Source organism: Sarcophilus harrisii, chromosome 1 (genome assembly GCF_902635505.1).
Source record: "Sarcophilus harrisii chromosome 1, mSarHar1.11, whole genome shotgun sequence".
NCBI lineage: Eukaryota > Metazoa > Chordata > Mammalia > Dasyuromorphia > Dasyuridae > Sarcophilus > Sarcophilus harrisii.
In genome coordinates this window covers 96,954,587-96,969,003 of record NC_045426.1, presented here as the reverse complement: position 1 = coordinate 96,969,003, position 14,417 = coordinate 96,954,587, and positions in this window count along the sequence as shown.

The window sequence follows — 14,417 nt, the reverse complement described above, 5'->3', positions numbered from 1 at the left end:
CTGACTATACCATATTCTTCTTGTATAGTTTGAGTCCCTTGGAAAAAAAAATACATATTTTAAGTATTTTAATAATATCTCCCCATAATGCATCCTAACAGCTGCCTTATATTGCTGACACAGTATATAATATAATCCTCAGATGTAGTATGAAGTGTGAGTCTCTGTATAAGTATTAAGATTTTTGTTTTTATTACTTTTCTTGATGCATTAATTTAAAGAATATTGTATTACATTCATGCTGAGTTAGAATCCAAGAATTCTAGAATTCAAGAGCTAGGAAGGACCTTAGAAATATTTTAGTCAACTGACTTATGTAAAAAGTTAGATTCGATCTCCTAAAGAAGACTTGCAAAAGAATGATAATCTTTGCTTTGTCATTCTTTATATTGAATTATTATAACAAATAGTGCTTGACCTATCTGTGAAAAGATGGGTAGATTACCTACTAACATTATATTTCTTGGTGCTATCTGGGATGTTTAATAACTGTAATGTAATAACCAATGGCCCATTAGGCTAGTTAAGTAAATGCAGCTAGGTTTCACATAAAGTAATGTACCTATAATGGAGAAGATGAATTCTAGTTTGACCTCAGATATTTACTGCTGTGTATCCTGGGTAAGTAGTTTAACTTCTATTTACTAACTTAGTTATTTCATCTCTAAAATGGAGTTAATAATAAAAGTAATAAATGCTTTTGAGAATTATTGTACCAAATGATATAATAATTATAAAAGGCTTGGCATAATATCTAGCACACACTAAGATCAATATAAATGTTAGTATAATTATAATTATAATCTAGAAAGAAGAAGATATGTTTTAATCATTATCAATCATGTATAGGAAAGAATTCATGAGTAAACAAGGTAGAATAAAAATCACAGATAATTGATTACATTCAATTTAAAAGGGTTTATAGAAACAAAATGAATCTAAATTTAGAAGTAAAAATTACCTGTGGATAAATTTGCAGCAATTTCTCTCATAGAGATATCATTTAAAGATATATGTGAAACTGATTTAATTGTATAAACAAAAGAGCCATTCCTCAGTAGATGAATGGCAAGGAAGAAAGGAAAGAAGGATTGAGAAAGAAGGGAGAAAAGAAGGAAGGAAAAGAGAAAGAAAGGGGAAAAAAAGCAGAGGAAATGAAACATAGGAGAATATAAAAGATTAGAGAGAGGAGAGTAAATGAAAGATAAAGGAGACAAAGAAGGAAGGAAGAAAAAAAAGAAGGAAAGAAGAAAACAAAGAATCAGGAAAACCATAAAGGGTAAAAGCAAAGAAAGAAATTAAAGAAAAGGGAAGAAAAATACAAAACAAAAAGAGAATGGAAGAAAGGAGAGATAAAAGATAAAAAGGTAGAAGAAGGAAAGAAAGTAGAAAGAAGAAAGGAATGAAGAAGGGAAGGAAAGAATGAAGCCAAAGAAGGAAAAAAGGAGAAAGGGAAGGAAGGAAAGAAGGAAAGAAAGAAAGAAAGAAAGAAAGAAAGAAAGAAAGAAAGAAAGAAAAAAAGAAAGAAAAGGAGGGAGTTAGAGAAGGAAAAATCAAAGGAGAAATAAAAAAAGAAAAAGAAAAAGAAAAAATAAAAGAGCAACAGACTTTTGCAAAGCACAGGAAAGAACAAAATAAAAAAGAGAGAGAAAGAACATCATTCAGGAAGCATGTGTGCGCGCGTGCATGTGTGTGCTATGGCTTACTTCTGTAGAAAACAAGATATAGAAAACATAATCTCTGCCCTTGGGAAGTTGTTAGTCTTTTTTATTAGGGAAATAAGAAATAGACATGAAGTAATTAGAAATCAAAATAATGTACTATAAAATCAGTTGCTGAGTTTTTGACATAGAAGGCATCCAAATTAAATTAAAGATGGACAGAACTTTATAGCATGGTAAATTCAGAGAAACTTTTATGCAAAACCTGGGAGTTAGACTTCATGCATACACTCTAGAAGGGTAGGTACAATAGAAGAGGAGATCTTTTTAGCTGTGCTTGGCAGAGGCTACTGGCAATTGGGATTAGCAATAGAATGAAACATATGAATGGTTTATATACTTTGATGCTAATAAGATGTGGGCTGCTGAAGAACAATGTTTTGCCTTGAGTAGAAAGCAAAGAATTTGGAGAGAAGTATGTTTAGCCAAACATTATGATTATGGTAGACTGAATTGTAATACTGAGGATTCTGGCATTGATTCTACAGAGTATTCAATTATTGAGGATTATTTAAGAAAAGATGACATGAAAGAAGTATTTTGGAATAAACTAATATAATAGAAAAATAAAGCATAATTTGGATGGAGAAAAACTGAAAACAGGAAACTCACTTCCATAACTTTGAGTAGACTAATGACGGGAAAATAAGTAATCCTTATCTGAAAAATAATGATAAAACTAGTGATGTTAATAACAAGAACAACATCATAATCTTAATAGTGATGAAGTACTTTATAATTTGTAAAGAATTTCTCAAATATCATAATACATTATTGGTTCAAATGTATATCATACATTCCAAAAGAAATGTTTAAAAAATACATAGAATATATACATCAAGAATACCACCAATTTATATCTTATACTAAGGTCTTATACAAGCTGTGTTTTCTGAAAGATATAACTTGACTTATTCAAACCTTTATGACATATTATCTCATTTGATAGTGACCAAATGTTGACAATGAATCACAAATCTCATTTCCACTATTTTAACATACTCACATATATGCATTCTTTCAGAAATCATTGCAGGCTGCATACTTGCTCTTCAATTTTTCCAAGGGTCTGTGATTTTTTTACTATTTAAATTTCATACCACAAAGCATCCTCCCATCACATGCTATTGTGACTCAGTGTGTGTTTTTCAAATTCTCAATAATGTTACTTATCATAAAATTTTTGTGAGATTAAGTTATCAATTATTATTTTAACATATATATATGTTTTGGTTCTCACAAGAAACATCTAGGAACTTATTATAATGGCTTTATTTTACAAAGGAGACGTATTAGCATGAATTTGTGATTTTGACAAAGGTAGAAAAATTGTGAATACCTAAAGCAGAATTCAATCTCAAGTTTTCCTTACTCAAAAGATAAGTCGGCTGTGGATGCTTTATTTTTTCTTCTTTCAACATCAAGTACATATCTGTCTCTAATCAATTGCATATTTAATACCTTTCACTTTTGTTAGATGATTATTGGATTTCATGTTCAGTAAAATATGTGCTTGATGATACTGTCTCTATTACATTTTGGGGCACAAGATACAGAACCATAAACTTGGGGGGGTAGAAGAAACATCAAGAAGCATTCATGTAGTCAAACCTCTCATTTCATAGAAAAAAATTACATCCCAGGGAGAATATGTTGCCTAAGCCTCTTCAGTATGGATTTTGTATTATTATTCTTTGGACATTGTATTTCATTAATTTCAGTACAATATACGGGAAACATCCACCAAATAATCTCTATTGATAGATAGAAATGTGTACACTTTACCTGTGTATTAAAATTGTGCTAATATATTTAACTTAAATCAAATTGCTTGCTCTCTGAAGAGGAGAGAGGGAGGGTGAGAGAAAGACAAATTTGGAATGAAAGGTTTTGCATAGGTAAATGTTAAAAAAAACGATCTTTGCACGTATTTGGAATTAAAAAGAAAAAAGAGAGAAGAAAAAAAAAATTTTGATGAATCAAAAACCAGGAGTTCAGATAACTTTATTAAAACCATTCCTTCAGTATACAAACTTATAAAGAAGAATTCCTTTTTAAAGGACCATGGCTTTCCAGGTTCCAGATTTTTCTAATTAGTTTTTCACCTCTGTCCAAAAGGCCTACTCATAATGGAGGTATCTTTCTTGATGTTGCTCTCCCTCTAATAATAGATTTCATTTAAAAGAAAAAAAAATTCCACTTGATAAAGTACCCATGTCAGCCATCACCATCACTAAGATGGTTCTGCTTTTAAGTCCTCCACCTCCTTGCACTTTATTATTTTTAATTTAAGATTTTGTTTTCCACAGTCACATGTAAAAACAATTTTAACTATTCATTTTTAAAACTTATGAGTACTAGATTCTCTCCTTTTTTTCCTTTCTAACCCCTATCTTTATTGAGAAAACAAGCATTTGGATATAGGTTATACATATGTAGTCAGATAAAATATTTCCATAACAGTAATGTTGTAAAAAAATAGACAAAAAACTCAAGTAAAACAAAGTTTAAAAAGCATGTTACAGTCTGCATTTAGATACCACCAGTTTTCTCTGGGGCTGAAGAGAATTATTCATTTTAAGTCCTTCAGAGTTGTTTTGGATGATTACATCGTTAAGATTAGCTAAGTCATTCATAGATGATCCTATTACCACATACCACTACTTTGTACATTATACATTTCACTTTGCATCACCTTATGGAAATTCTTCCATGTTTCTTTATGATAATTATGCTCATTTCCCATAGCTGGTAGTATTCATTCCCTCATACCACAATTTGTTCAACTATTCCCAAATTAATAGCCATTTCTTCTATGTCCCCCAAAGGTCTCTATACATATTCTTGTATAAAATTTGCTTTTCTTGTATATAAATTATTTTTTTTGTCATTCTTGTACCAACTCCCTCCTTTTCAACTCACTTTTATGTTTTCTTTTTTTCTGTTAAAATATAAGCTCCTTAAGGCAGAATTTATCTTTCTTTTTACTTGTGTTTATGTTCCTTCCCTTAGCATTGTGCTTAATATATAGCAAATTTTTAACAAAGTAACCCCTAATTCAGTGGTTCTCAAACTTTTTTTCAGTATCTTTATCCTATTAAAAATTATTGAGGATCTCTCCAAAGCGTTTTTGTTTATCTGGATTATATTTATAGACATTTACCATATTGGAAATAAAAACTATTTTTGAATTTGTAGACCCTAAAAGGGCTTCATAGATCCCCAGGATTCTCTAGACCATACTTTAAGAACCACTGCTCTAATTTAACCATTTAACTAAAACCACTTACTCCAAATATGACAATGCTTTCTAATTTTTATATCTAATGATTTTTCTTAATTCTCATTCTACAGGCTTTGATATTTTTTCATCAACTTCTCCAGAATACCATTTCTATGCTTTGTTTTTACTCTTCCTACATTTTATCTTAATTCTACTTCCACCTATTTGAACATTCATTCTTAGGCTCCTTTGTTGATCTTTCTCCAGATCATTCTCACTAAACATGAGTGTCTCCCTAGGCTCTGATCTGTGCTGTCTTTTATTTTCACTTTATCCTCTCTTATTTCAAAGTCATGTCAGATGCCACAAATTCAATTATATCTATGAATATGATCTTCAGGTCTATTTATCCAGCTATATTCTTTCTCCTGACCTTGAATACATACAAAACCAAAAAATACCTTTTAGACATTCTAAGATAAATGTCTTTTACATATCTTGAAGTCAGCATATCCAATATATGACAGACATGTAATGTTTCCCTAAAACTCTCTTGCTTTCTAACTTGTCGATAGCTTTTGACAGTCTTTCAATCACCCTGACTTTCAGCTTGAGTGTCATTCTTGACTCATCTCTCCCATTCACTTTACATATTCAGCTTGTTGTCAAGTCTTTTTATTTATATCTTCACAATATCACATAATATCACACAGCTGACACCCTTATGTAGACCCTCTTTACTTATCTCCTTAAAGCTTCTCTTCTCATTCCAGTTTATCTTTTACTTAACTGCCAAAATAATTTTCAAAAACACAGGGCCAATTGAGTCAATCTTCACATTCCATCTCAGCAAACTTTAGTGATTCTCTATTACCTTCAGAATTAAAAAGATGTTTTTATAAAAGAAAATTCTGTTTTATGTTTAAAACTAATTGCAATTTTTCCACTTAACATCTTTTATTTTGTGTCAAGAAATAAATTGAAATTTTTGACAGTAGCATAATACAATTTTAATACAATCCAATTTTTTCCTCTCACTCAATATAGATGCATTTTATTGCCTATAGTATAGTTTCGTGACACACATATTTTTAAACCTTCATGTCCTAATATGGGCAATATGTATTCTACACAAAGAGCAGGCATGTGTCATAATCTCTGTGATAATTGGGAAAAAGTCATTTCTTCAACTAACAAATCTTTCCAGAACAAGGAAAAATTGCTGTGGTTGAATTTAACATTCCTATTGATATGTAAAAAAGATTTTTATTCCCCTAAGTCATGTGTCTTAGATGAATTATATGTTTTCTGAGACTGGATGAAGAGTTGTCTGAATTTAAAACAGTCTCAAAATAGGTGCTTTCTAAAAGTGAGCTCTGTACTACTATAGCAGGACATCTTAAATCAATGTGGACATTGAATTAGACAAAAAGAGTGAATAATAAGTAGCTGAGTACATATCAAGGGAGCAAAACCTGTGGGAAATAGGCAAAAAAGCAAGCACTTAGAGAATCAATGTGCTTAAAAGATCCTAGTAGACTTCATAAGGAAATAATTGTAAAAATCACAATAGAAGTAAGGAGTGCAAGTTGCCTTTCAATAAATGCATAATTTATATGCCTAACATCCAAAGAAATATTGGGGAATATTGGTCATAAATGTTTTCAAAGATTCTAGTGATACAGATGTAAATCTCTGTGAGGCCTTAGCTTAAAAGATTGTTTTAAGTCAAATTCTTTCTTTACCTTAAAGCCCTATGAAAACACAAGATATCTTTGATAGTGATTATAATAAAGAAATATGAAAAATCCTATTATGAGACATTCCCAAGTAGATTGTCTTCACACTACTTCCCATATACTAATTTATGTGGCCCTTGACCAAGGGTTAAATACCAAGAGACAATGACAGTCTTAAGAATAGGGGACCAGGACTGTGTTTAGAGATGAATATCCATGGTCCATCCTATAAAGAATTCTATAGATATTAGACTATTTCAGCATAATCCCAAACCCAGCCCAGACTCTGACTCAGATCTGGCCTCAGTCAGACCTCTGCAACAGCAGTAATACTGGTAGCACCAAAGTGAACTTGGAAGGTCAGAAGAAAAAGTCTGGGAAACCACTAAAGAAACCTAGCACTTCATCTCAATGTGAGCTGCACTAACATAACCCCAGTCTGGCCTAGACCCCAGCATCCCTGCAGGATCTCTGCATCAGCAGCAATGCTACAGGCTTCTGGGTCCCTTGGCACAGGAAAACCAAGGAGGACTCAGAAGGTCAATTGAGAGGATCTGTGATGTTGGAAGTCCAATATGCAATCCCAGCCCAGGCTGCTTCAGTGGAACCTGGGTCAAGAGTCCCATTACAGACCAGCACACTAGAAAATATTGCAAGTATCCAGTATGAAATAATTCAAGTATAGTGGAGGCATATTCAGGATAACACAAGATTTAGCAGCTTCTACATTAAAGAACCAGAAGACTTGGAATATGATATTGTGAAGCACAATGGTGCTATGATTACAGCCAAGAATTATGTTATTATTATAAGAATTATAATTATTATAAGAATTATTATTACATCCAGCAAAACTGAGTATAATTTTTCAGAGGAAAAGGTGATTATTCAGTGAAATAGATGATTTTCAAACATTTGTGATAAAAAGTTTGGAGCTGAATGGAAAAATTTTGTTTTCCAATAGAGAATTCTGGAGAAATATAAGGAAGGAAAATGATATCAAAAGGTTTACCTGTTTACATTCCTACACGGGAGGATGATATTTGTAATTCAATGGAATGTTCTCATTATTATGGCAATTAGGAGGAGGGCACAGGTGTGAATTGAATATGAAGGGATCATATCGTTTTGAAAAATGATGAAATTAAGTGGTGAGATTAGAATGTACTGGGAGAAAGTGAAAGGATGAAAGAGAATGGTACAAAATATCTACCATAAAAAGAGACAAGACATTATTAATCAGAGAAATGCAAATTAAGACAACTCTAAGATACCACTACACACCTGTCAGATTGGCTAAGATGACAGGAAAAAATAATGATGATTGTTGGAGGGGATGCAGGAAAACTGGGACATTGATGCATTGTTGGTGGAGTTGTGAACGAATCCAACCATTCTGGAGAGCAATCTGGAATTATGTCCAAAAAGTTATCAAACTGTGTATACCCTTTGATCCAGCAGTGTTACTACTGGGCTTATATCCCAAAGAGATTATAAAGAAGGGAAAGGGACCTGTATGTGCACGAATGTTTGTGGCAGCTCTGTTTGTAGTGGCTAGAAACTGGAAACTGAATGGATGTCCATCAGTTGGAATGGCTGAATAAATTGTGGTATATGAAAATTATGGAATATTACTGTTCTGTAAGAAATGACCAACAGGATGATTTCAGAAAGGCCTGGAGAGACTTACACGAACTGATGCTGAGTGAAATGAGCAGGACCAGGAGATCATTATATACTTCAACAACAATACTAGATGATGACCAGTTCTGATGGATCAGGCCATCCTCAGCAACGAGATCAACCAAATCATTTCTAATGGAGCAGTAATGAACTGAACTAGCTATACCCAGAAAAAGAACTCTGGGAGATGACTAAAAACCATTACATTGAATTCCCAATCCCTATATTTATGCCCACCTGCATTTTTGATTTCCTTCACAAGCTAATTGTACAATATTTCAGAGTCTGATTCTTTTTGTACAGCAAAATAATGGTTTGATCATGTATACTTATTGTGTATCTAATTTATATTTTAATATATTTAACATCTACTGGTCATCCTGCCATCTGGGGGAGGGGGTAGGGGGGTAAGAGGTGAAAAATTGGAACAAGAGGTTTGGCAATTGTTAATGCTGTAAAGTTACCCATGCATATAACCTGTAAATAAAAGGCTATTAAAAAAAAGTTAGAAAAAAAAAAGAGACAAGAAAAAGCTTTTACATTATAATAGACATTTAGTGCCCCGAACTTTATCTAGTGTTGACTCACTCCAACACAAGTTTTTTGGAGCTGACCTGAATCATCTTTTTGTTGAAAAGAGCCCCATCCATCAAAGTAGGTCATCACATAATCTTGTTATTGTTTTGTACAATGTTCTCTTGTCCTATTCACTTCAGTTAGTGACTGTCCATGTAAATCTCTTCAGGCCTTTCTGAAATGATTTTACTGAACATTTCTCATAGAATAATAATATTCCATAACATACAGTGGAGGGGCATAGGGAAAGGAGAAGATGAGTGAATAAACCTTACTTTTCTCAGAATTGATTCAAGAAGAAAATAACATGCATACTCAATAAGGGTATAGAAATCTATATCATATATCAGGAAAATAGGAGGGGAATGGAATATGGGAAGGGGAAATGGGTGCTAAAAGGGAAGGTATTTTGTGGGAGGGCATGATCAGTACCAAAAGCAAGTTTCTCTGATGATGCATGATCAGTACCAAAATACTTTTGAGGAAGGACAGGGTGACAGGAAACAAAGAATAAATGTGGGAAAAAAACAGTTAGCAGGGGAAGCAAGTTTCTCTGATAAGCTCCCATTCTGCAAATATAGAGGGAACTGAGTCAAATTTACAAAAAAAAAAGAGCTATATAACAATTGATAAATGATCAAAAGATATGACCTGTGCCCAAAGGGCTATAAATTCATGCATATCCTTTGACTTAACAATACTATTATTTGGAACAAATATTAAAAGAGATTTGGAAAAAACAAAACAAAAACAAAAGGAAAATGACCAATATGTACAAAAATATTCCTAGCATCTCTCTTCTTAGGGTAAAAAAATTGGAAATTGAAGGGGTACCCATCAATTAGGGAATGGTGTGCTTTCATGGAGGAATATTATTCCATGTGAAATGATGAGCAGGATACTTTTAAGGAAAAGAAAACAACAGAAAGGAAAGTCCTCCATCAACTCAAGGAAAGTGAAATGTATTGTATACAAAATAATAGCAATGTTCTGGGAAGAGTAGTTGTGAATGACTTTGCTATTCTTAATAGTACAATCATCTATGACTGTGCTGAAGGACTTATGATGAAAAATTCTATCCATATCCAGAGAATGAACTGTTTGTGTCTAAATATAAAATTCTCTCTTTCACTCTATAGCTCTTTCTCTTTTTCAACTTAATTTTTTAGGGTTTTTAATTTTCATTACAGTGGGAGATTTATGTTTTCTTCCCAACTTGATTTTTATGAAAAAAATTTTACATAACTTCATATGTAGTTTCTTAATCATAGGTGAGGATAAGGGATAGAACCTAGAACTCAAAAATTTAAAAACAAATGTTTAAAAAATTGTTTTGAATTAACTGTGTAAAAATATTAAATAAATAAATTTAAAATAAAAATTCAAGGGAAGACCAATAAAATGAGAAAAGGAAACCAAGTAGGAGGATCAACCAAAGTAGAGGTTTAGATATATTAAAACTATATTTACATGATTAAATAGGAATAAGCAAAGGAGGGAAAAATCCAACTTTAATGCCCAACACTCAGATTGTGCCATACAAAAAAATGTGTGAAAGTTTCAGTCAATAAAAAGGAATATGATTTGCTATGTATGGTTTTGGTTCAATCTAATGTGAACCACACTCCATTTTGATCAAGATATATAATAAAAGTTTACTAAATATTAGTTATTTGTTACTGAGTGGAAGTAGCATCCAGAGATAAGATCTGAAAAGTGCTATAAAAAGTACTTATAAATAAGGGATAGAAAGCTGCATTTATTTTGATACTAGGAAATTCTCATTGAACTATTGAAGGGCAATATTTCCTATAGAATACTTTACATGAATATACATTTAAACATACAAAGCAATTTTAATACCAATGTGTATCAAAGATATAGACAACACTTAAGAAAATGCTAAATTAACCAGCTGCAGCCAAAAAAAACCCTTAAAAACAGAAACAAAAAATGACCAATTGTCTGTCCTAAAAAAACATTGTTCGTTATTTTCTTTACAGGTAATAAGAACCCAAAGCTCTTATATATTTTTGGAGATAAGTTTAATAGTGACCTCAAATGATAGGGGTTTGAAGATAATTTTATTTATGTATATGAAATATGAAATTCTACCTCATAACTATCAGATTAACAAAGAGTAAGAAAGAAAAGGTAAAAATGTTAGAAGGATGGTAAGGGAACAGGCACATTGCTCCAATATTGGTGGATCTAAGAATGAATGCAATTTTTGTGCCAAAATAAAAAACAACAAAAAATAAATAAAAAAAATACTTCTGGGCCCCTTTGATCTAACTCTACCACTGCTAGTCCTATTCCCACAGAAATAGAAAAATGTTTTTACCTGCCAAAAAAAAAAATCACCATATTGCTAAGAGCTGTCTCTTATAGTTGATCATCATACAATCTTGCTCTTACTATATACATCAGTATATAGTTCATGAAAATCAGAAGTTCATGAAAATCTTGTTCTTGCTCATCATTTCTGATTGAAGAGTAGTATTCCATTACATTCATAAGTAGCAACTTATTCAGTCATTCCCCAATGGATTGGCATTATCTCAATTTCTAATCCCTTATCACCACAAAAAAGAGATGCTACAAATATTTTATATAACAGTTTTCTTCATATTTTTTTATTATTTCTTTATGATATAAATGCAGTAGTTGTAATGCTGGATCAAAGGGATATGTGAAGTTTGATTTCCCTTTCGACATAGGTCCAAATTGTTCCCCAGAATAGTTAGACCATTTCACAATTCTACCAACAATACATTAATATCCCAGTTCATATCCTTTTACCATTTATAAGTTGGGGAATGACTTGTGTTCCTAAAAATGTTGCTTAGCTGTATATATTAGAAATGAGGCATTTATCAGAAACATTAGCTATAATAATTATTTTCCAATTTTCTGCTTCTCTTCTAATCTTTGCTGCATTGATTTTGCCTTATAGATTTTTAAGATAGTAAAATACACATGCGCAGACACACAATCACATACACACAAGCACACACACATACATACACACCCCAAACCTGGGAATAGTTGAATAAGTTGTGGCATATGAATGTAATAGAAAAATATTTTCAGGAAAAAATAGATATTACAGCAACACATTAAGAATTAAGACATATAAAGTAGTGCAAAGAGAAAAAAAAAGAATCTGAATAAAAATTTAGGTTCTATAAAAGTATTATGAAGGCAAATAATGTTTGGAGACTATAAATCAATGAACAGTGAAATACACAGAACAACATAATTTATTCAATAAAAACAATTAAAGAAAGTCAGTTCTCAAAAATGTATGTCAAATACCATCACTATGCATAATTTCTTAGGACTAATGAAACATGTAGTGCACTTAATGACAGAAAGGAAATAGGTTTAGGGTACAGTATAAATATGCAAACACACATACACACCTATATATATATATATATATATATATATATAGGTGTGTGTGTGTGTGTATGTGTATATATAATTTTCACAAATACACATAATAAAATAAAATTAATTCCATCATTTGATGCATGCCTATGTATCAAGAGATGAAAAAGACACTACAGATTATAAATAGGTAAATAGATCAATAGATTGACCTATATGTGTATATATATAAATACACTATATGGATATGTGTATAGCTATTTCTCTATGTATAGTTATGTGTGTGTGTCTGACACAAATACACAGATAAAATAAGGGAAACAGAAAGAGAGGGAGACAGAGATTAATGAAAAAGATGTATGTATATATGTGTGTATATACATACACACAATTCATATACACAAAGCCTGGAACGATGGATGAAAAGTTCATAGATACATAGATAGATAGATAAACTTTATCTCATTTTCGTAAAACCCTTGAGAAGAAAGTCTATTATGCATTTTTAGATGAAGAAACTAAAATAGAAAAAGCTTAAATTACTTATGCAAAGATACATAAATAATAAGTGGTGTTTGAAGGTTGAATTTTATTCAGCTCTTCCTCATTCTAGGTGCAGCACACTCATCACTTCACCACTTGATTTTTCCTTAATGACAAAACACTATCAGCTCCACCAAAACTAGAAAATAATTTTCCCTACAAAGTAAATTATGCAAAATAGTAAACAAAATTGCTTCCACAGAATAATTGTGACTGAAATTATACATGATTTTTGATAGTGTATAAGTTTTTCAAAAAAAGGATGAATGTTTCTACATTAGTGGCTTGGTCTGTTGCATTTGCATAATATTTATGTATTCACTTTTGTCCATGACATTTGACCTTTGCTTTTAATATGATTAATATGATATATCTTTCCTCATGGCATTTTTATTATTTATTTTGCAGTAATCATTGTATAAGGAGCAGCTAGGTGGTACAGTAGATAGAATACTAGAATTGTAATCAGAAAGACAATGCAAAGCTGATCTCAAATACTTTTTAGCTGTGTGATCCCTTTCAAGTGATTTAACTCTGTTTGACTCAGTTTCTTAATATGTAAAATTACCTGGGGAAGGAAATGACAAACTACTCTAGTATCTTTGCCAAAAAAATCCCAAATGGGATTATGAAGTGTTGGACATAACTGTAATGGCTGAAAAACAAAAAAACCCCAAGTAATCATGATCTATATCTTTTTGGATTCTGCTTTTCCTTTCTTAATTTTAAAAATGTATTCATAACTACTTTTTCCTCAATTATCAGAAATCTTTTGATTGATTGCATATTCCATTTTAAAACAATAATTTTCCTCTTAACTAATTTACTTTTTTAAAACTTAATAGTATTTTTTTTCAGCTAAATGATTTTTGAATATTTTCTTTCTCTGGGTCTTTTGGCCCTTACTTGAAAAAGAATACTGTGAAAAGAGGAATTTCTAACATGCCTATTCAATATTTGACTTGTTCTGTGTTTAAGTTCATTTGTATATGTGGTGGAGTATATTCTCACAGATGATTAGAATTAGTAATTTCATTTTATTCAAATATCCTTCAATATGTAGCTTCACCAACTTGAATATTCTTGCCCCCTCTGCAGATCACTACCCTCTTGTCCTATACAGTTATTTTCCATATCTGTTTTGAAATAATCCTTAGAGGAATTTAGCTAATATATTGATTGACTAAATTTTCTAATATTTCATGGATAAACATACAGCACTCAGAATATTTATTTATTATTACTCAGTTTTCTTCACTGCAAGTTATCTTCACTGCAAGTCATTTCCTTAGTTAATTTTATAAAACATGATAAGTAGAAATCTCAAGTAATGCCAGTTGTCATTGATTTATTTTCCCTATGGATGACAATGAGAACCTTAGTGACCACTTGACTGAGAATAATTCTTAAAATGGTATCTGTATACATACATATATATATATCAATTAACAGAGAAAAAATAGAATGATTTATTTTAAATTAGAATTTCCCTCTAACTTGGCTCTTTTCAGCAATGAGGTGATTCAGGCTAATTCCAAA